Source organism: Equus asinus, unplaced genomic scaffold (genome assembly GCF_041296235.1).
Source record: "Equus asinus isolate D_3611 breed Donkey unplaced genomic scaffold, EquAss-T2T_v2 contig_1, whole genome shotgun sequence".
NCBI classification, from domain to species: domain Eukaryota; kingdom Metazoa; phylum Chordata; class Mammalia; order Perissodactyla; family Equidae; genus Equus; species Equus asinus.
In genome coordinates this window covers 740670-762854 of record NW_027224738.1, presented here as the reverse complement: position 1 = coordinate 762854, position 22185 = coordinate 740670, and the positions used below count along the sequence as shown (strand labels likewise).

The following is a 22185-nucleotide window of genomic DNA, read 5'->3' as shown; positions in this document are numbered from 1 at the left end:
TAGTGACCGAAACATCGTTAATATTGTTACATGGTGCGTGACTGTGGTGGATGACAATGACAAAATGGAGTACCATTTTCAAGGCTTCTAAAATGGAGCTGGGAGGCCATTAAGGAAGTGGGGCTTATGCTTGTACACCACATCCACCACCAGACGTTAACTGAACTTTTGAGCTTTACCTGACAGCAGAGGTCACATCTTGAAGTATTTCCTCATTCCAAGAAGGGGCAGTCTGCCTAGGACCAACTATGTTCTGGCAAGTCAGCTCACCCCATGCCAGAACCAGTCATTAACTGTTCACTGTAGACCTTTGTAAGCCTGTGTCCTTTCCTTTTATATACCCCTGCCTCCTTTGTCTTCCTAGGAGCACATTTGAGCTTCTACTCGAATCTACATCTCCTGAATTGCAATTCTTGAGACCCCAAATAAACTTTTTGGTTCTTTTGCAGTTTATGCCTCTTATTTGCTGACTTTACTTGGTGACAGAAGTGGGATCCCTAGCTACTGACCTTCAATTCTGGTGCCACTTCACAGACACAAGCAAGGTGCCTGCAAAGAATCTTTTGTGCTCTGTCGTCTCCTCCTGGTGGCTCTGGTTCCTGGTGGTAAGTCCTCCTGGGCCTGGACCACCCATTTTTGGTAGAGGTCCAGACTCTTTATGTAGGCGTCCTTTGATACTGGTTCTGGCCATCCTTCCATTGTCAGCTTTGTTAGAAACTTCTGTTTCTTTCACTCCTTTTCTGGGCCTTTGATCCTTTGGTAAGTTCATACAAATGAGAAGTCCATTTTCTAAGAGGACCACCGAAGAACAGCCCCACTCTGGGACTCCTGCTGGTTTTGTCTTTAAAGAATACAGACCTTCTACATGTAGATTTCTGTCCCACTGGGCTCAGATTACTCAGGGTGATTTAAAGCTTCGCTGGCCTAAATGGGGCTCCTTTGAAATACCTAAATTGGTTTATCTGTGCACTCAATTGGAAAAAGCCTATCAAACCAAACAAATAAAATGGGAAACTTTTTAAAATTGGTATCTTGAGGCCTCTAAATGAAACACTGAAAAGGACACTTCCTTGCAAGCCATAACAATGTCATAACTAAGAATTTCAAATGATTAAATGTAAATGCCATCGATAAAAGAATATTAACTCCTCCTGTATTTGTCAGGGTTCTCTGGAGAACCAAGGAGATTATCTGTATATATATAATATATATTAATATTGATATATAATAGAATATATAATCCATTGTATCTATATTTAAATTCATTTATTTAGTTCTATAAATTACATATATACACATAAAATTTATATATAAAAGAAACTTTGGCCTCGCCCCTAACTGCCTAAAAGAATTTAAGACAGAAGGCCTGTTCCAGGAAGGAGCTGTCAACGTAGGGAACTCTAGATGTGGTAGAGAAGAAGGTACCTAGCCGGGCCCATTTTACACAAGTTCTCTCTCATTTGTTTAGAGATGGCCCAGCAAACATTTGGTTTCCTGTCTCCTTGTGAATCGGCTTCCTCCTCTTTGAAGTCCCAAACCATGACCCCCAACCCCGCGACTTTGTAAAATATCTAAACCCTAACCATAGAGCTGGCAGACACGCTGTAGACTGAGCAGCAGCATGAAGACCAGGGTCAACCTGATGACATTGTGGGTGGGACTACTGGCTGTTTGTCCACATCCTTGTCCTGGGTGCCCAGGAAGGCAGTCACCCAGCAACTTGCAGTGAGGTGTGGCGTGTGACTATGTTTCAGCCAATGCAATGGGAGTGGAAGTGGTGTGTGCCATTTCCAGGTTGGAACTTTTGAAAGCAGGTGTGTCTTCTCCGTGTTCCTTCTTTCTCCTTGTGCAGATTGGTTGCAGACAATGATACAGGCATCAGGAATGGCAGAGCCAAGAGACGGGAATTCATGGGTGACTGACACACCCTGTGGAAGAGAACCACCTGCCCAACACGAAACCCACCTTGGCCTGTAAGGTAATCACACATAAATTTCTACTCTCTGGTTATTCTTTTTTGGGATCTGCTTGTTATTTTCTTAACTATTATGGAAATATTTCAAATATGCAGAAGAGTACATAGTATGACCTCTATCTCCGGCCCCAATACCCAGAAAGAACAGACGTTAAATTCTGCCCTATTTGCTTCCGATGTTGCATTCATTTGCTGGGGCTGCCATGACAAAATACCACACGTAGGGTGGCTTAAACAATAGAAATTTATTTTCTCACGGTTCTGGAGGCTGAAGTTCAAGATCAAGGCGTTGGCCGGTATAGTCTCTTCTGAGGCCTCTCTCCCCGGCCGCTTCTCCCTGTGTCCTCAGACGGTCTTCCCTCTGTGTGTGTCTGAGTTCTAATCTTCTCTTCTTACGTGACTATCAGTCACATTGGATTGGAGCCTACCCATGTGACCTCACTTTACCTTAATTACCTCTTTAGAGGCCCTCTCTCCAAATACAGCCCTATTTTGAGGTCCTGGAGTTAGGACTTCAACATATGAATTTTCAGGGACATGATTCAGCCCACAACGATATCTCTGTTTTTAAGAAGCAAAATGTTGCCGTCACACCTAAAATTCACATTTCCATCCCGTTCTCCTCCCTCCCTCATCATAGGTATCAATATCCTAAAATTAATTACATTCTTTATGATTCCAAGAATATCCATGTGCATGGCTCCATTAACAAAAGATTACATTTTTATGCAGAGTCAAGACATACATGTGTATGTCTCCGTTAACAAATTCTTACATTGTTATGCACTTAAAAAATGTGCAGGAACAGCATCACACTGCACATGTCCTTCTTTGATTGGCTTTGGGCTATAAATGGGGAAGGAAAAACAGCAGCCGAGGGTAAGAGAATAAATAAACGGCTTATGCATAAAAACCCAAAAGGACAGATTTCCAAGAGCATCCAGGTTGGTGGCCACGTGCAGGTTCTGGGAGAGTGGTTACCTGGAGAGGGCGTGGAAGCTCAGTGCCCTTTCCCCATGTCTTGCCCTATGCGTCTGTTCCATCGAGCTATTCCCGAGTCATATCCTTTTCTAATAAACAGGTAATCTAGTAAGTAAGAGGTTTCTCTGAGTTCTGTGAGCCACCCTAGCAAATTCGTCGAACCGGAGTAGAGAGTCTTGGGAACCTCCTACTGACAGCCAGTTGCTCAGAAGCATAGGCGACAACCTAGACTTGCTGTTGGCACCTGCAGTGGGGGCAGTCTTGTGGGGCTGAACCCTTAACCTGTGGGGTGTGATGCTGTCTCTGGGTACATAGTGTCAGAATCGAGTTGAGTTGTAGGACACCCAGCTGGTGTCCCAAGAATTGCTTGTTGGTGGGGGGGACTCCCCCGACCCACAACCCCACACACATTGGAATTGGTACCAGAACCTAGGAACAAACTGTGAAAGATAAGCATCTTAGCTTGGGTTCCCATAACAAAATGCCATAGCGTGGGTGACTTAAACAACAGAAATTTATTTTCTCACCATTCTGGGGGCTGGAAGCCTGAGAGCAGGATGCCAGCATGGTCAGGTTCTGGCGAGGGCTCTCTCCTCAGCTTGCATAAGGTCCCCTTCTCACTGAGTCCTCAGATGGTGGGGTGTGTGTATGCGTGTGAAGAAACAGAAAGAGAGATCTCTTCCACTTCTGATGAGGCCGCAGTCCTATCTGATTTAGGTTCCACCATTATGACTTCATTTTCACCATAATTACTTCCTAAAGACCTTGTGTCTGGACATGGTCACAAGGGGGGGTCAGGGCTTCCATATATGAATGGTGGGGAGAGAGAATTCAGTCCATAGCAATAAATAAAGAGCAAATAAATAGAAACAAAGGTTTGGCATTTCTCTTTCTCATTTCCTTTCTTCCTGACTTTACTGTCTTGCTCTTTGTCTAGCTTCTTGAACAAGTAGCTCATTGGTTTCTAATTTTTCTTTTTAGATACGTATGTTGAAGGTATCTTTCTTCTAAGTATTGTTTAATTCCATCCACCAGATTTTGTCATGTAGTGCTTTCAGCTATAAATATTTCCTGAGTTCCATATGAGATCCCTTTCAATGCAAGGTTCTATAAGTTCCCAGCCATTATTATTATTTTCTCATCTGTCGCTCCTTTTACAAGTATGTAATGTTCCTCCTTGTCACCATGTTGGTTTTGTCTGGAGCTTTACCTCCAAATTTCTATAGATATGCTTTTTTATTGACAGGTAAAGGACAAAATGAGGAAATATTTTTGCTATATATAAGCATGGTATCTGTCTACACTCCTGGGACAGTGTAGACTTCTAATCTGTCACTTATCCACCTTTGTGAAAAGGAATTCTAATATTGGCTCACTGAAGTCATTTTGGTCAACAGCACAGGAAATTGGTAATATGTATGTGTGGGGACCTGGAAATGGCCACCCCAAGATATGTCTCTTTGGCATCAGGATTATTTGAGGCTGATTGCTTTTGAGAAACTGGGACAGGGAAGGAGGAATGGAACTTGCCCTTTGTTAGGGCACATTTACATTTGTAAGGTAAATCTCTATCTGTAAAAGTTGCCTCCCTCCCTGTACCAGGAAGAAGAAAGGAGATGACCTTCTCTCTAAAAACTCTTAATCAATACCAAAGGCAAGGACTTAAATCTGCATTTTATTGTGCTAGTCTGGTAACCTCCTGTAACTGACTTTCCTCCCCCTCCCAACGTTGGCATTTCTTAAGGATTAAGCATCTTTCCTTAGGCTAGGAACTGATTGCTGAGCTCACCTGTGACCGCCCAGCTCCAGACAATCGACTTGAGTCCTGCTATGCCCACTGAGATAGCAGACCCACTACCTGCTGTGTCCATCAAGTGCCGACAGGGCAATCTTGTGACTATTGTGGGAGGGACATTTCAATCACATGTGAAACACCCCATTTGGCGGTATATAACCACTATGTGCACCCCACTTCTTTGGTGCCCTTTCTTCCTTCGGGAAGAAAGGCACCGGGCCACGGTTCCTCATAAAGCTTTGTTTAATTTTCTCTTGCTTTTCTGTCTCATGTGAATTTAATTCGTTCTCCAGCCAGACGAACCCACATTTGGGAAGAGGAAATGTCTTCCTCCCCTACATATGTTTTCACCAGTCAGATAGTCCATGTTGTGCTGTATTCACAACAAACTCCTAAGTCTCAGCTAAAAATAACCAAGGTTTATTTCTCGAACATGCTCCATGTCATCAGGAGCTGGCTCTGTATTATCCTTGCTCAGTCTGGAGGATTGAGTAGATGGCAGCTAAAAGATGCTCGATCCAACTTCTTGCACAACTGCCAGGCAGGAAAAACACACTCCTACTGTTTGCCAAAGGTTTGTCTGGAAGAGACAGCCTCATTTTTGCTCAAGTTTCATTTGCCAAAGGCTCACAAAGTCACATTTGACTTTAAGGGGCCAAGAAGATACATCCCTTCTGTGTGCCAGAGAAGAGCCGACAATATTTGGTGAACGGCAGTAATAATAACTATACACTGTGCTCTATTGTGTCTTCCAAAGCTTATTTTTGCTTTTTGTTTGTTGATTTTTTCAAAAATTCCCTTCAGTTATGTGAGTTACCGTAAATCCTTCTAGTCAATTTCTTTAATAAGAAAACTGAAGTTAGCCAGAGTTAGCTTCTTTTGCTTAAAAAAAAAAAACAACGGTCTAACGCATTAGACTTTGCGTTATAAATGTTACTGAGCAGCTTAGGAAAATGAACTTCAGTTTACACCTTGGGCTGGTCTTCAAGAAAGGGTACACACCGATTTTTGAAGGATAAGGTTTTAATAGGAAAAGAAGCAGGGCATGGCATGAGCCAATATTTAGATCCGAATAATTATTGGTGACTGCAGCATGTCAGGCAGGGAGCCAGCTGTTTTTGCATATGCTCTCTAAGTCAATTTTAATTCTTTATAAGAACAATATGAGGTGACTCTTACTATTCATCACTTATATATGCAGAAACTGAGGGTCAGGGAGGTGAAATGACCTGTGCAAAAGTCACTTAACTAGCAAATGATGGCTTTGTTTCAAGTCCATCATCTGATCAGGCAGAGGTGAAAGAGAAGAATGCAATGTGTGTTTTTGGGTAGTGGGTACTGTTCGGTTTGGCAGGACTGTGGGATACATGAAAGGCGGAGGGGCCCTTGAGTGCTAAGGCAGAGAGTTGGAGTCTATCAGGTAGGCAGTGAGAGGAAGGTTTCCGCATCAGAGAGGGCACTGGTGGAGCCATGCCTCAGAAACATTGATCTGCTATTGTCCTCTACGATGAAGAGAAATGAGGCACGCTGGAGGCCTGGAGACCAGTTGGAGGAGCATTGTAAAAACTCACATAGGCCTGAATGGGCATGGGTGTTGGCAATGGAAAAAGAAAAAAGTATTCTATCGAGTCTCCAGACGCCCAGGAAATTGCTGAACGAAGTCTGAGTTCTCCCTATGTAGATAGCTCATACTTTTCATTATAGATTTCTCAAGAACTTGCTCCCAGGAAAAACCCTGGATGGAGAACAAAACAGGTAAGTGCCCAAGTGAGAAATCTACAAAGCTCCTCTCCCCCAAAATCACCTCTTCCCCATCTGGCATGTCTGGTTCTGGCATGTCTTGCAGGTGGTCAGTCATGTCCATCACCTGGTTTCGGTGTGTGCGACACCTGTATCTGGTGTATCCGGCAGGTGTTTCTCACAAGACTTGTAGGTGGTTCAGACGTGTCCAGAAGGTGGTTCTCGCGTGTCGGGCACCTGGTTACAGTGTGCCTGGCATGTGGTTCAGGATTCTCCATCTAGTGGTTCAGGCTGGTCTAACAGGTGGTTCAGGTGTGTCCAGCCGCTGTTTCAGCTGTTTCTGGAACCTGGTTCTGGCCTGTGCTGGACCTGTTTCTGGTGTATCCATCATATGGATCTGGCATGTCCAGCACAGTGTTTGGGCGTGTTCAGCAGGTGGCTTCAGCGTACTGGGCGCCTGGTTCCATCGTATCTGACCGTTGGTTCCGTGGTGTCTGGCAGGTAGTTCCTGTGTGTCTGGCATATGGTTCCAGTATGTTCTGAAGGTGGTTCCGGCGTGTCCGACTGGTGGCTACCATGTGTCCGGAACCTGATTCCTTTGTGTGTGGTTGGTGCGTTCACTGTGTCCAGGTGTTGGTTCCGGCGTGTTTGACAGTTGGTTCCCGCATGCCTGGCGGGGGATTCCAGGCTGTCTGGCAGGTTGCTCTGGCCTTTTCTGGAAATTGGTTCTGGCGTATCCAGGACCTGGTTCCGGTTTATCCAGCAGGTGATTTTGGCATGTCCGGCAGGTTGTGCTGGCGTGTTAGGCTGGTGGTTCCGGCTTGTCTGGCAGGTGTTTGTGGCATGGCCAGCACCTGGTTCTGGCGTATTCGGGAGGTGGTTTCAGTGTATCTGGCACATGGTCTCGGCATATCCAACAGGTGGTTGCGAAGTGTGTGACAGGTGGTTCCTGTGTGTCTGGCATGTGGTTCTGGTACGTTCGGAAGATGGTTCCAGCATGTCCTTTGGGTGCTTCTGACATGTCTGCAAGGTGGTTCTGGCGTGTCAGTGTCATGGTTCCAGTGTGTCCGGTGGGTGGTTCCAGGTGGTTCTGGCGTGTCTGGTGGGTGCTTCTGGTGTGTATGGCGGGTCATTCAGGCATGTCTGTATGGTGGTTCCAGAGTGTGCGGCAGGTGCTTCTGGCATGTCTGTTGGCTTTTTCCGGCTTCTAAGGGGCCTGGTTCCAGTGTATCCGGCAGGTGATTTTGGCTTGTCCAGAAGGTGGTTCCAGCGAGTGAAGCAGGTGGTTCAGGCGTGTCCAGCAGGTGGTTCATGTCTGTCAGTGATGTGGTTCCGGCATTTCCAGCACATGGTTCTGGCACTCTGAGAGATGGTTCTTTCATGCCCGTCATGTGATTCTGGAGTGTCCATCAAGTGGTTCTTGTGTATCCGGCAGGTGATTTTGGCGTTTGAGTCAGATGGTTCTGGTGTGTCCTGCAGGTGCTTCTGGCACGTTTTGGACCTGATTCTCACATCTGCGATGGGTGGTTCCACCGTTTCCAGATGATGCTTCTGAAGTGTCCAACAGTTGGTTCCAGCATTTAAGGCAGGTGGGTCACACAAGTCCCGCCCGAATCATTCGGCTGAGGCACGAATGATTGTCCTTCCACATGCTTAGGAGGAGAGAGACAATAGGATTTTAACCAACCACTCTTTGGAAGTTAAGAAAAACTCGCTTTCCACAGTGCTCTTACAGCATACTGGCAACCTCTCATGCCGCCCTTGTGCATGGGTGGAGAGAGTGTTCACAAAGCAGCTATGGAAGAAAGGCCAAGTTTGCTCAGCAGAGTCCTACATTGCCCTAAAATTGCAAGGCACAAAACACTGCCTCCAACCCTCAAGGGGAGATGAGCAATAATCCATCTTGCTTCCAGCTCTTTAGGAAGCTGAGAAAGAACTCACTTGCCACACTGTTCTTATAGTGTACCTTGAACATCTCATACAAAGGCACCTGAAATGCTGTTTATTTGGAGCCCTTAACTCATTGCTTTAGAACTTCTGCTTTTGGGGCATTTCCATCTTGCCAACCCGGCTCAGACAAAATGCCTACATCTTCTCCTTAAGCAAGGAGGCTGAGGCCCGAATGATTGTGCATCCACATGCTTAGGAGGAGAGAGACAATAGGCTTTTAACCAACTGCTTTTGTGCACTGGAGGAGAGAGTGTCAGAAAGCACCTATGGAAGAAAGGCCCCTTTGCTCTCAGCCGTGCCCTACATTGCTCTAGAGGTGGAAGGCACAAAGCACTGCCTCCATCCCTCAAGGGGAGACAAGACACAAACCATCTTGCTTCCAGCTCTTTAGGAAGCTGAGAAAGAAGTCGCTTTCCACAGTGCTCTTATAGCATATTGGGAACCTCTCATACACAGGCAGCTGAACGCCATTTCCTCCCAGCCCTTAACTCGCTGCTTTAGAACTTCTGCTTCTGCCACATTTCCCTCTTGCCAACCCGGCTCAGGGGTAATGGCTACATCTTCCCCTTAAGCAAGGGGGCCAAGGCCCGAATGATTGTGATTCCACAAGCTTAGGAGGATAGAGACAAGAGGCTTTTAACCAACTGTCCTTGTGCATTCGTGGAGAGAGTGTCAGAAAGCCCCTATGTCAGAAAGGCCCATTTGCTCTCAACCATGCCCTATATTGCTCGAGAGGTGGACGGCACAAAGCACTGCCTCCATCCCTCAAGCGGAGACAAGCCACAAACTGTCTTGCTTCCAGCTCTTTAGGAAGCTGAGAAAGAACTCACCTGCTGGATATGCTTGAACCAGGCACCTTAGAGGCTGGAAAAACCCGACAGGCATGCCGAAAGCACCCGCCGAACACTCTGGAACCACCACACAGACATCCCATAATGACCCAGCAGACTCACCGGAAGCACCCACCGGACACACCAGATCCACCTGGAACCACCCACTGGACACACTGGAAACATGAGTCTGACACACCAGAACCAACTTCCAGACATGCTGGAAGCACCTAACGGACAGGCCGGAACCATCTTCTGAACCTACCAGAACCACATGCCACACACTTCGGAACCACCTGTTGGATATCCCAGAACCAAGTACCAGATACACTGAAACCACCTCCCAAATATGCCAGAACCAGGTGCCAGACACGCCACAAACACCTGCCACACAAGCTGGAACCACCATCCTAATACGCCAGAACAACCGGCTGGATACGCCAAAATCACCTGCCAGATACACCGGAACCAGGTCCTGGATACGCCAGTACCAATTTCTGGAAAAGGCTGGAAAATCTGCCAGACACGCCAGAATCACCCACCGGACATGTGGGAACTAATTGCAAGACAGGCCGGAACCAAAGCCAGGACACTCTGAAAGCATCAACCGGACAGGATGGAATCAGGTCCCAGACACACTGTTGCAACCTGCTGAACATGCCGGAACCACCTTTCGAATGTACCAGAACCATATGCCAGACACACAGGAACCACCTGCCAGACACCATGGAACCAACTGTGAGATACACCGGAACCAGGCTCCCAGTATGCTGAAGCCACCTACCGAATATGCCAGAACCATGTGCCAGACACGCTGGAACCATGTGACGGATACACCAGAAACAGGTCCAGCACAGGCCAGAACCAGGTGCCGGACACGCCTGAAACAGCTGCTGGACACACCTGAAACACCTGCTAGACCAGCTTGAACCACTTGACAGACAGTCTGGAACCACATGCTGGGCACACCAGAATCAGGTGCCCGACATGCCAGAACCACCTGCTGGACACGCCTGAAGCACCTGCCAGTCTTGTGAGAACCACCTGCCAAGAACTCCAGAAACAGGTGTTGTACACGCCAAAACCAGGTGCTGGACATGAATGAACCACCTTAAAGAAATGCCAGAACCAAGTCCCAGACACGAGTGAGTCACCTGCAAGACATGCCAGAACCAGGTGCCTGACATGCTGGAACCACCTGCCGCTCACGTCGAAATCACCTGCCGGATACGCCGGAACCATGTGCTGCACAGGCGGGAATCACGTACCAGACATGCCGGGACCACCTGTTAGATATGCCAGAACCAGGTGCCTGATTCACTGAAACTACCTGCCGGGCACACAAGAACCAGGTGTCAGACAGGCCTCGACAACTGACAGGGCACGTTGAAATCACCTGCATGATACCCCATAACCATGTGCCAGAGAGAATGGGACCACCTGCCGGACACACCGGAGCCACCTCTCAGATATGCCAGAACCACATGTTGGACACGCCGGAACCATCTCCCGGACAGACCTGAACCACCTGCTGGACACGCCAAAATCACCTGCCTGATACGCTGGAACCAGGCACCTTGGGTGCTGGAAAAACCTGGTAGACATGCCGTAACCACCCGCCACACACTCTGGAACCACCACACAGACATGTCAGAACGACCCGCCAGACACACTGGAAGCACCCACCAGACAAGCCAGAACCACCTGGAACCAAATGACGGACATGCTGGGACCATGACTCTGACACGCCAGAACCAACTCCCGCACATGCCTGAAGCACCCAACGGTCACGCCTGAGCCATCTTCCGAACGTACTAGAACCACATGCTAGACACTTCGGAACCACCTGCCAGACACTTCGGAACCACCTGTTGGATGTGCCGCACCCAGGTACCAGATACTCTGAAACCACCTGCCGTATACGCCAGAATCAGGTGCCAGACATGCCACAAACACCTGCCACGGAGGCCGGAACCATCAGCGTAACACATTGGAACAACCTGCTGGACACGCCAAAATCTCCTGCCGGATACACCAGAACCAGGTCCTGGGTACACCAGAAGCAATTTCTGGAAAAGGCGGGAACAACCTGCCGGACACACCGGAATCACCCCTGGACATGCAGGAACCAACGGCCAGACATGCTGGAACCAACACCTGGACACTCTGAAAGTACCAACCGCACACGATGGAATCAGGTCCTGGACACATGGTAGCCGCCAGACGGACATGCTGGAACCACATTCAGAGCGTACCGGAACCACATGCCAGACACGCAGGAACCACCTGCCAGAAACCATGGAACCCACTGTCAGATACGCCGGAACCAGGCACCCAGTACGCTGAAGCCACCTGCCGAATATGCCAGAACCATGTGCCAGCCACGCTGGAACCATGTGATGGATACACCAGAAACAGGTACAGCAGAAGCCAGAACCAGGTGCCTGAAATGCCAGAACCACCTGCTTGACACAGCTGAACCACCTGTCAGTCTTGTGAGAACCACTTGCTGGATACACCAGACGCAGGTGTCGCACATGCCAAAACCAGGTGCCAGACACATCTGAACCACCTGCCAGTCTTGTGAGTACCACCTGCCAGATACACCAGACACAGGTGTCGCACATGCCAAAACCAGGTGCCGACATGACGGAACCACCTGCAAAACATGCCAGAACCAGGTGCTGGACATGCTGGAACCACCTGCCGGACACGTCGAAATCCCCTGCCGGATACGCCGGAACCACATGTCACATGTGCTGGAATCGCCTACCAGACATGCCGGGACCACCTGTTGGATACGCCGGAACCAGGTGCCTGATTCACTGAAACTACCTGCCGGACACGCCAGAATCAGGTGTCGGACACGCATGGAAAACACACAGGATATGTCGAAATCACCTGCATGATATCCCATAACAATGTGCCAGAAAATAAAGTACCTAGGATGTGTGAAATCCTATTGAGGCATATTCATATAATGCATTTATTATCATCTTTCTCACTTTTTCTGTTTTATTGTTATAATTTTTTTTTTGAGGAAGATTAGCCCTGACTAACATCTGCCACCAATCCTCCTCTTTTTGCTGAGGAAGACTGGCCCTGTGCTGACATCCATGCCCATCTTCCTCTACGTTATATGTGGGACTCCTGCCACAGCACGGCTTGATGAGCGGTGCATAGGTCTGCACCCAGGATCTGAACCGGCAAACTCCAGGCCACTGAAGGAGAACACGCAAACCTAACCACTGTGCAACCAGGCCGGCCCCAAGTTTTCTGTTTTTTTAAAGCAATTTCAATTCTTGCATTTGTTTCACCAGCAGTGGTATCATCATCTTGGACAGTATCCTCCAGAGTCACAGTATCTAAAATTTGGAGCATTTCTGTTGCTTGTTTGGATAAGTGATGTCAGAATGTCTAGTAAATCTTCCCTAGGAGAACTGTCTAAAAGACGTCTCAATTTAGCAACTGCAGGGACATGTATATTCAACATTTCAATCGATAGTAGTTCATTTTTGTAGAACTCTTCTGATAATTCTCCCAGCTTCTCTTTAGTTTTACAGGTGTTGAAAAATCCCTCAAGTCAGTCCAACAGTTCCCCTTTAACAGCAGGATATGACTTCTCTTTTAAATCTGTACCATCTGCAAACAGCACAGGCGTGTGGTCAACAAAAGTGAGTGGGAATTGGGCTGGGTACTGCCCACAATCTGAACCATCAGTGCAGCTGCCCCAATCCTGTGCAGTGGAGGCAGATCCTGAGTATTGCTGGCCAGGTAGGTCATGGTGGGGATGAGACTTAGGATGGGGCTCTGCAGCCCTCGAGCAGGCAGCTCCACACCAGCTGCCAGTTGCAAGTCCAGTCCACACTGGGTGCACATGGGGGAGCTTGGAAGCAGGAAGCCATCTGGGTGAGCAGCAGCAGGAAGTGGCTGAAGGAAAATTATGGGAAGATGAAGGGAGAAAATGTATAATAAATAAAGCTTGCCTTGTTATGCAGATAAATCTCTCAGTTAAAAAAATTCTCTAGGGGTTGGCCTGGTGGTTCACTGGTTAAGTGCGCACGTTCCACTTTGGTGGCCTGGGGTTTGCCGGTTCTGATCCCAGGTGCAGACATGGCACTACTTGGCACGCCAGGCTGTGGCAGGTGTCCCACATATAAAGCAGAGGAAGATGGGCGTGGATGCTAGCTCAGGGCCAGTCTTCCTCAGCAAAAAGAGGAGGATTGGCAGCAGTTAGCTCAGGGCTAATCTTCCTAAAAAAAAAAAAAAAATTCTGTAGGGGCTGGCCTGGTGGCACACGGGTTAAATTCACACATTCTGCTTTGATGGCCTGGGGTTCACCAGTTCAGATCCCAGGTGCGGACCTACACAACACTTATTGAGCCATGCTGTGGCAGGCATCCCACGTATAAAGTAGAGGAGGATGGGCACGGATGTTAGCTCAGGGCCAATCTTTTTAAGCAAAAAGAGGAGGGTTGGTGGGGAATGTTAGCTCAGGGCTAATCTTCCTCAAAAAAAAATTCTCTAAGAGTCATTCTCTTTCTGGTGCAGATGCTTTTACTAATGGAAATTTCCTTTAGAAACATAAATTTCCTTTCCAAAGAGGAAGTCTATCCTTCATTTAAAGCAGTCAAGGTGGAGATCAAGAGTTTTTCCTGCATCTGCGGGCTCTCGATTGCTTTTGGCTCCAAATAATTTGTATGTCAAAGTACCATACTTTGGGCATCTTCAGCATTCCTTCAAGAAGAAACAACTTGTTCTTGGAAGTCTCTGTCTCCTCCCCAACCCAGATGCAGTCAAGCTGTTAGGGGCCAACAGCAAACAGGGTTCTGCCTCAAGAAGCTTTGGGGAAGCCTCTTCACCCTCAAAGGCCTGAGACACACGAGAGGGATAGATCACTGCAGGTTCTTCAGCCATTGAAAATAATATAAACAGTTCCATTCTCATAAACTTAACAACTTGAAAACAAGGAACAACTTACCAAAAATTTCAAACTAACAAAACTCAACCAAGATGATAGTATTTTCCTCAATCGGGCGCTGCTAGCCAAGCTTTTTGCCACAAAACTCAAGACTTGGATTCATGCGACACACCTGAAGAAAGCACAAACTCTGGGGGGAACTGCACATCATTTGGTGACTTAAAAATAAAGATTTCTCCAAATGGAAGCAGACAGTATCTGATGCGAAGGTTTCCAAGGTGTCTGGACCAGGTCTGTTGGAAGTTTGTCTGCCAAACCTTTGAGGATGACATGACACTTCAGATCATCTCCAATGCCTATGATCTTGATAACATGCAAACTTCAGGTAAAAAGTGCCAGAGAGTTCTCCCTCCTCTCACTCCGTGTTCCTCAAATGTGGCCACAATAGGTTTCCAATCTGTGTGTTTTTCCTCCAACCTGGGACATGACTCCCAGAGAAGCTCCTTCCTGGCCTCAAGGGACGAGAGGCTACTGAAAGTGGAAAAATCTGACTGCAGATCAACAGTGCTTTCAGAGAAAGATGGCAATCAAAATGGGGACATGTGAAAGTTAATAAACGGAAACGTAGTTGAAATAGTGTTGGAAGGCTAATAGAGGGAGTTCTCATGCCCTATGTCAAAGGCGCAGTGCAACAGGAAGAATAAAGACTTTCTCTTCCTGACCAGTCAGAAACTAACCCAAGGAGAGACTGTCACAACTCTGCCAATGAAAAGCCACTGCCCTCAAGACTGTGTCCAATAGCCCCCACAGTTTTCCCCACTCTGAGATAAAAGAGCTTCTCCTCTCTTCCTTGCTGGGTGCTCCTGCATGGCTTGCCATGGTTGCACACTCCAAATGGCTATTCTTTGCTAATCCCAGATAAACCAATTTTTGCCAGAGAAATAACTGGCTGTCTATTTGTTTAAGGGCAAGACTTGTTAATAGGCAAGAGATGTAGAGAAAACATTTGATACAATCCAACTCCTGTTTGTCATAAAATTTTCTAGCAAGTTTGAAATAGATGGAAACTACTTTCACTTGTTGAAGGTCGTCTACAGAAAATGCACAGTTGACTTCATGCTTAACAGGGAAAGACTAAATGATTCTCCCCACAATAAGGAACACGGAAAGGAATACCACTTTCACTACTCTTATTCAACAAAATACTGAAGCTTCTGGCAATAACAGAAGTAAAGGAAATAAAAGCCATAGAGTTTAGAAAGGAAAAAATGTAACCATTCCTAGTTTCATTGTTGTCTGTGTAAAAAAACTCTGGGAATCTACAAAAAAAAAAAATCAGAACTAATACATGAGTACAAAAAGTTCACCAAGTACAAAGTACAAGATCAACACACAAAAGACAATTTTATTTCTACAACTAATGAGGAACCTGCAGATGATAAACTTGAAAATGCTGTATTATTTAGAACCACTCCGAAGAACATGAAATATTCAGGCATAAATTCAAGAACATGTGTACAGGATCTGATGCTGAAAATTATAAAATACCGATTACAGTGATTAAAGAAGATGCAAATAAATTGAGAGCCTTACTATTGTCAAAGACAAATGCAGCAGAAATTAGTTAAAGTGGTGAAAGCAGATTTTATTCAGTAACAGCTGACAGAAGCTGAGCTGCGCTCAGATTTGTACGGAGGTGAATCTAGAATTTTAAAGACGGAATGAAGGAGCAGGGTTCAAGGGCTCAGTAGAGTCAAAGAAGTAAAAAAGTACAAAGGTTGGTCAGTGTAACTGTGATTAGACCCACTGTGTTCGTTACTTTGCAGTTATCAAAGTTAGGATTCTATCCTCACTCAGAAGTTGAGAGAAAGAGGCTCTATCTGTCTTAATGATCGTATTTCAAAGGAGTGGCTCTTAGGTCCTTTAGAGAATTGTGAGAGATACATATCTACAGTTGTAAGCCCTCTTTAGTAAATACTCTAAGAAGGGGGATCAGAGGCCTATAATTGGGTGTTGACTAAAATAAATAGCAAATTTTTCTGTCAGCTTTGAGCTCTCAGGAAGGCATTTTAATGGTGGGCTGGAGTCATTCCGGTTACACAGACTTATGCAGCTAGAAGCCACGCCAGAGTTTGGTTGAGTCTCCTCCTGGTGTGGGGGTTTGGAAGGAGGTGTTACGTGCTGAGAATTCTGCAGTCCTCACCATGTTACTGGATGGAATAATGAGGACAGGTCTCAATTATCCCCAAATTGATCTATAGGTCTAATATTATTCTAATAAAAATTCCACCACAGTTTGTAGACAGAGACACCTTTTTCTAAAATTTATATAGAAAGGCACATAGCTGAGAGTAGCTAAAACAATCATGACAGGAAGAATAATGCGGCAGTAAACACTTTAACAATATTTAGTATTGCCTTGTACATACTGTAATCACAGCATCATCATTTTCATTGTAGGACAGCTACATAAATCAATGGAACAGAGTAGAGAATCCAGAAATGGACCACAGAGTTATACCCTAGTGATCTCTGACACCAAGAGTGAACCTTAATGTAAATTATGGACTTTGAGTGATAATGATGTGCCTATGTATGTTCATCAATTGTGAAAAGTATACTACTCTGATGAGGGGTATTGACAACAGAAAGGTTATGCATATGTGGGGGCAGGGACTATATGAGAACACTGTGTATTTCATTAAATTTTGCTGTAAACGTAAAACTGCTCTAAAAAATAACATCCATTGATTTTTTAATAGGCAATGCAAGAATACCTTGTAGTGATTAAACTGGTCATTATTTTAGCTGTGATGGATACAGAAACTTGCACATCTGATAAAATTGTACAGAACTAAATACACAGGAACAAATTAGTACAAGTAAAACTGGAGAAATCTGAATAAGATAGTGGATTGCATCAATGCCAACAAGCTGGCTGTGGTATCGTCCTATAGTTTTGCAGAATGTTATCATTGTAAGGAACTCGGTAAAGTGTACACTGGAACTTTTGGAGTTATTCCTTACAGCAGTGTAGAATCTACAATGATCACACTATAAATTTCAATTAAAAATAGTTGGCAAATGGAAAGTCAGTCTATGTTTTAAGTTAGGAAGTTTCATTAAATGGTCAGTCCCATTACTTTATAAATTGAATACAATGCCAATAAAAATTTTAACGAGCTTTTCTGTTGAGTTAGATAAATGATCCTACATGGAAAAAATAAACGCATAAGCTAAGCTAGGAAAATATGGACCAGGAAGAACTCTGAGGGAGGAGCTGGTCTATCACACGTTAAAAATATTGCAGAGACTGTAATGCGACAGGAGAGGATTGTCGCATGCACAAGAAGAGGAGAGAAGGGAAAGGGAGGGGAGAGGGTGGCAGAGGTCAGGGGAGTGGGGGAGGGGTGGCCTGATTGGAATTTGTTGACACGGGGAAGCTGGAGCTCACTAAGTAGAAGGCAGGCATCCTATGTGATGGTTTAGGGAGCACATGTGGCTTTCTCTGGCGGTCCTGTGTTGAAAGCAGAACGAGAGTTTTGGAAACTGGCAGTTACTGACCAAGTGCTGACTGTTCTGTGCTGAATGCTGCAGGGGCTGTGATTTGGCTTCTTGGGATGTTTGCTTCCCACGTTGGGGGGTCAGAGTTATACTGTCATATATGATCTGTCCTTTGTCCATTTGTATATTCAGTCTCAAAAAAACAGTTGGTGCACAAATTCATCAGTTAGCTCGTCATTAAAAAATAGTCTCTTGGAAAGTTAAACCTTCGAAAGTTAAAAAGATGAAAATGGTAAAAAGATGAAAGATGCCAAATAAGTTTTATAGATAAATATGAAGAAATTGAATAAGAATCTCAAAATAAAATGTCCAGCAGTTAAGTGTATTTACTTGAGAATATATCATGCAAACTATGTTTCAGTAGAGTGTCATTTTTATTATCAGCATAGGAGAAAAGATGAGTTATGGAAGGGATTCTGCTCATGCTCAGTTATTTCCTTTACTTAACATTAAATCTTGAATAAAGTATAATGTCAAGCTGACTCATTTACTCCTTCATTTTAAAAGCTGAAGACTATTTCCTTGGTTTTTAAATAATGAGGTGTAAAGGAGGGGGTGAGGTGTTGAAAATAACTTCCACTGAGATTGACAGTAGCAATTGCTCTTGATTTTTTTGAGAGTCGTGGGGTCACCCATCAAAGCAGGAATGGTATTTATGTTCAGAAATTAAGAATCTGAATTTTATTAGAAATTTTGACTTTTATGCACCCTCAAAAAGTAAACTTAGGAATTTATTTGAATTTTTAGCTCTGTTGAGGTATGAGTAATAGACAAAAAATGCACACGTTTTCTATATGTGTATTGATTAGTTTGGACATATGCATACACCTGTCATATCATCCCCACAACCAAGTGCTGAACACATCCATGACCTCCAAAACTTTCCTTGTGATTTTTGTGTGTTTTTTTAAGCTTAGGAATTTCATGGATTTTAACCTAATGCTCAGATAAAAGAGGGAGAAGATGAGGTGTACGTTGTTTCATTGTGGTACCTTAAGACATAGACTTTCAACATACACATGACTTCTGAAAAGCAACATTTATTACTTTCACAATGAAATATTTTCTCCTATTTCCTTCAAATATATGGCCTTCTTATTCTACCCCCCACCCACTTCCTTTTTGAGTAGGGACTCAGGAGAAATTTCCAATGGTACTAACAAACAGGGTCCAAGGGGTGGCTGCCCCTCAGCCCTGCAGGCTTTTCCCTTGTGAGAAGCGACCACTTTGCACATGTGTGAGCCAGTGTGGAACAGGACAGAGTATGTCTGCAGACTGGTTCAGCCTGCTGAGCCCCTTTGCTGCTTCTAACCTATGGCCACGAAAAAGGCTAAATGGAGGGAAATTAAACTTTGATGTGTTGATGATTGAAAAGGAAAGTGCCTTGCTCTCTAAGGGATAAAGTCATTTGGAGGAAAATCAAATAACTATCATAGTTATTTTTTCCTATCTTATTTTTCCGCTGAAGCCACTAGATATTTCAATCTTTCTGACTTCCTAACAGAATCCAGTAGTACTTTCCTTTTCTAAGGCCAATGAACTGTTATGTAAGGGGCTTCTCTTGCTTTTTCCAAACCCTCCTGGGATTCTATTTATCTACTGTTCGTTTTTCACCCCCTGCTTTTCAGATTGCTTTGTTCACTGTCCTTGTCAAATAAATGTGGCTCATTAAAATAAGCAGCATTAATATGTATCTCTTTCACTGCATTTTATCTAATAAATATGCTGAAGATTTTCTGTATTCTGCATGTGAATCCTTTGTTGAATATTGGAACTGGGACAATCTCTTCGCATCCTGTGACTTGCAAATTCCCTCTTGTAATGTGTCTTATGATGAACCGAAAGCCTAAATTTTAGTGAATCCCAGTTTACCGATATTTCTTGTATGGAGAGTGTGTGTGTGTCTTCTTTGAGAAGTTTTTTCTACCCTGTGGTCCCGAGGATGTTTTCTTATGTTGTCTTCTAGAAGTTTCATTATTTTACCTTTCCCCTTTAGGTCAAAGTGTCCAGGAATTGAGTTTTGTGTGTTGTGAGGGTAGGGCTCAAGGTTTCCTTTACATCCATATGCCCGTCTCTACGAGTAATAACAGGCAGCATTGGGACAGGTGGACACAAGCCTGGGAGTTAGGGGTCCTGTATTCTCAGCCTTACCCTCCCTTTAAAGCACCCTCTGAACGTGGGCAGGTGACTTTCCCAGTTCTCCCTCCTCTCAGACTCCTTCCTTCCTCTCTTCCTCCTATCCTTCATTCCTCCCTCCCTCGCTCCCTCCATTCTTTCCTTCCTTCCTTCCATCTATCCACCCGAGCATCTGTCCAGGTATCAATCTGTCCAACTGTCCTCCTGCCTGTTCGCCGGTTTGTCCTTCTTCTCTCCTTCCATCCTCTTTCCTCCCATGTCTCAACTTCTCTTCCTTGTCTTTGTTCTTCCTGCTTTCCCTGTGACCCTCCATTTGTCCGCTCTTCCTCTGTCCATCCAGGTATCCCCTCTATCTGTGCCTCTACCTGTCTCTTTGTTGCGTCTCTCTCTTCTTCAAGCACACTGTCTCTCTTGGGTTCATCTCACTCACAGGCTCGAACATCCCGCTACTCACACAATCCCTCCTTCTGTCACTCACATTTATGGCTCACCTGTGAATGGTTGTCCTGGGACAGCCACTGTTGGAGTGCAGATGAGCCTGTGGGGCTTCACCCACTGTGTGGGGTCTCTGTGTCTCCCAGACGACAGCCCTTTCCACAGCTCCTGAGCCGGGCAGCACGTTCCTGCCTACTTCCTCATTGCTTGAGCAACCAGAAGCCACCACAGGCCTAGGGGGGCCCCTCTTCCTTCCCCAGAGGAGCTCTCCAGCCCCACAACTCCACTGCCCAATTATTACTGGGCAGCTGGGAAGCCGAGGTGTGCAATTCTGCTTTGAGGGCAAGCATGCTGATCACAAGGATTATAGCAATATTTCAATCTGATGCAGCCCTCAGAGAGCCCCTGGTCTTGTGAAAGTAACAGAAAATTCTAATACAAGGTGGGATGTTTTGAGGAGAAGCACCTGGCATCCTTTGGGTTGGAAGAGCTCTCTGGAGGGAGTTTTGCCCAATTGGGGTCTTTAAGAAGGAGTAGGAGTTATATAGGGAAATAAGGTGTGGAGCGTGTTCCTGGCAGAGGAAATTGCATGAGCAATGGCCCTGTAGGCAAAAACAGCATAGTGTATGGGAGAAGTGACAGGAATTTTGTTTGCCTGAAGCACAAAGCCTAACTCAGAGTGAATGGATCAATAAGGCTGAAGAGTCAGCAGGAGCCAGATGTGCAAGGGCTTTGAGTGCCAGGTCAAGAAGTTTGAACTTAACCCTGAAGGCCTTAGGGAGCCACGGGTGATGCTAGAGCAGGAGTGTTCTAGTGAGATCTTCATTTCAGAAAAATGCTTCTAATGTTCAAGGCAGAGAACATCCTTTAGACAATGCATCCAGTGAGCATGTTAGGGTGTTGGTTCCGGTGAGAAAAGATAAGACCTACCTGGGACGTGAATGAACAGAAGGAATGCATTGAGGAGCAATCTGTAGGTGCAGTTGGTGTTACCGGCAGGGGAGGGAGGAGGAGCTGAGAGATATGCTGGCTTCAACTTGGATGAGCGCAGCATTGGGTGGTGGTTCCACTGGGAGCAAAGGCAACAGATGATACTGAGTTCAGGCTTCTGATCTGGTCTCAGCCCAGCTCTCAGTGATGGCCATCTCTCTCCCTCTCTTCTTGCAGCCAAGGGGCACGACCTGAAGGCCCTCACACTCAACTCCACCATCTCCAACATCCAGTATTTGACAGACATGAGCAAGAGCTCAGCCACATTGAACTCCACTGAGAGAGTCCTGCAGCACCTGATGAGACCCTGGTGCCAGCAGCTCCCGGCAGGATGAGTCCCAGCCAGCCGCACCCCACCTGCTGTCTCTCCTGCTCGTCCTCCTCCTGCCTCCTCCCCTGCTTGGATCCTTGTTCAAGAAGAGCAGCCTGGGCCCCTTGTCTTGGGCTGTAGACTGATCTCCCTCAGGGAAGTCCCTTTTCTGAGCATTTGAGAGTCATGAACACTTTCGGTGACCACCCCAGTTTTCACTCTTCCCACTGACTGCCAATTTGCTCCTCCCTCCCTCTGGCCCCCATTATCAGAGGATTTGGGACATCTCTCTAGAGTCCCCACATTCCTCTCTCCCCGGGCCTGCGGAGGAAGGGGCAGCCTCCAGCATGGAAGCTGTCTGCACCTACCACCCTGACCCCATGGCTCATGATGGAGAGTGTGACAGAGACCCCATGTGACAGAGAGCAGCATTCCTGGGTGCGGAACCAGCTGATCCACCCTGTCACCCCGAGGGGCCTCTACTCCCTGCTCAGGGACAGCCTTTTTGTCGGTGGTGAGTGTTCGTGCTGAGCTGGATTGACAGTGATCGTTACTTAT

The 22185-nt window shown here is 46.0% G+C and overlaps 1 long non-coding RNA gene across 1 annotated transcript; it reads left to right on the top strand.

Annotated features, from left to right (window-relative positions):
* The first annotated feature begins 458 nt into the window (after window positions 1-458).
* On the top strand, window positions 459-21649 carry LOC139042845 (uncharacterized). The gene is made up of 3 exons (XR_011499988.1): window positions 459-605; window positions 1853-1978; window positions 21495-21649. It is a non-coding gene; the product is annotated as an uncharacterized lncRNA (long non-coding RNA).
* The last annotated feature ends 536 nt before the right edge of the window (window positions 21650-22185 follow it).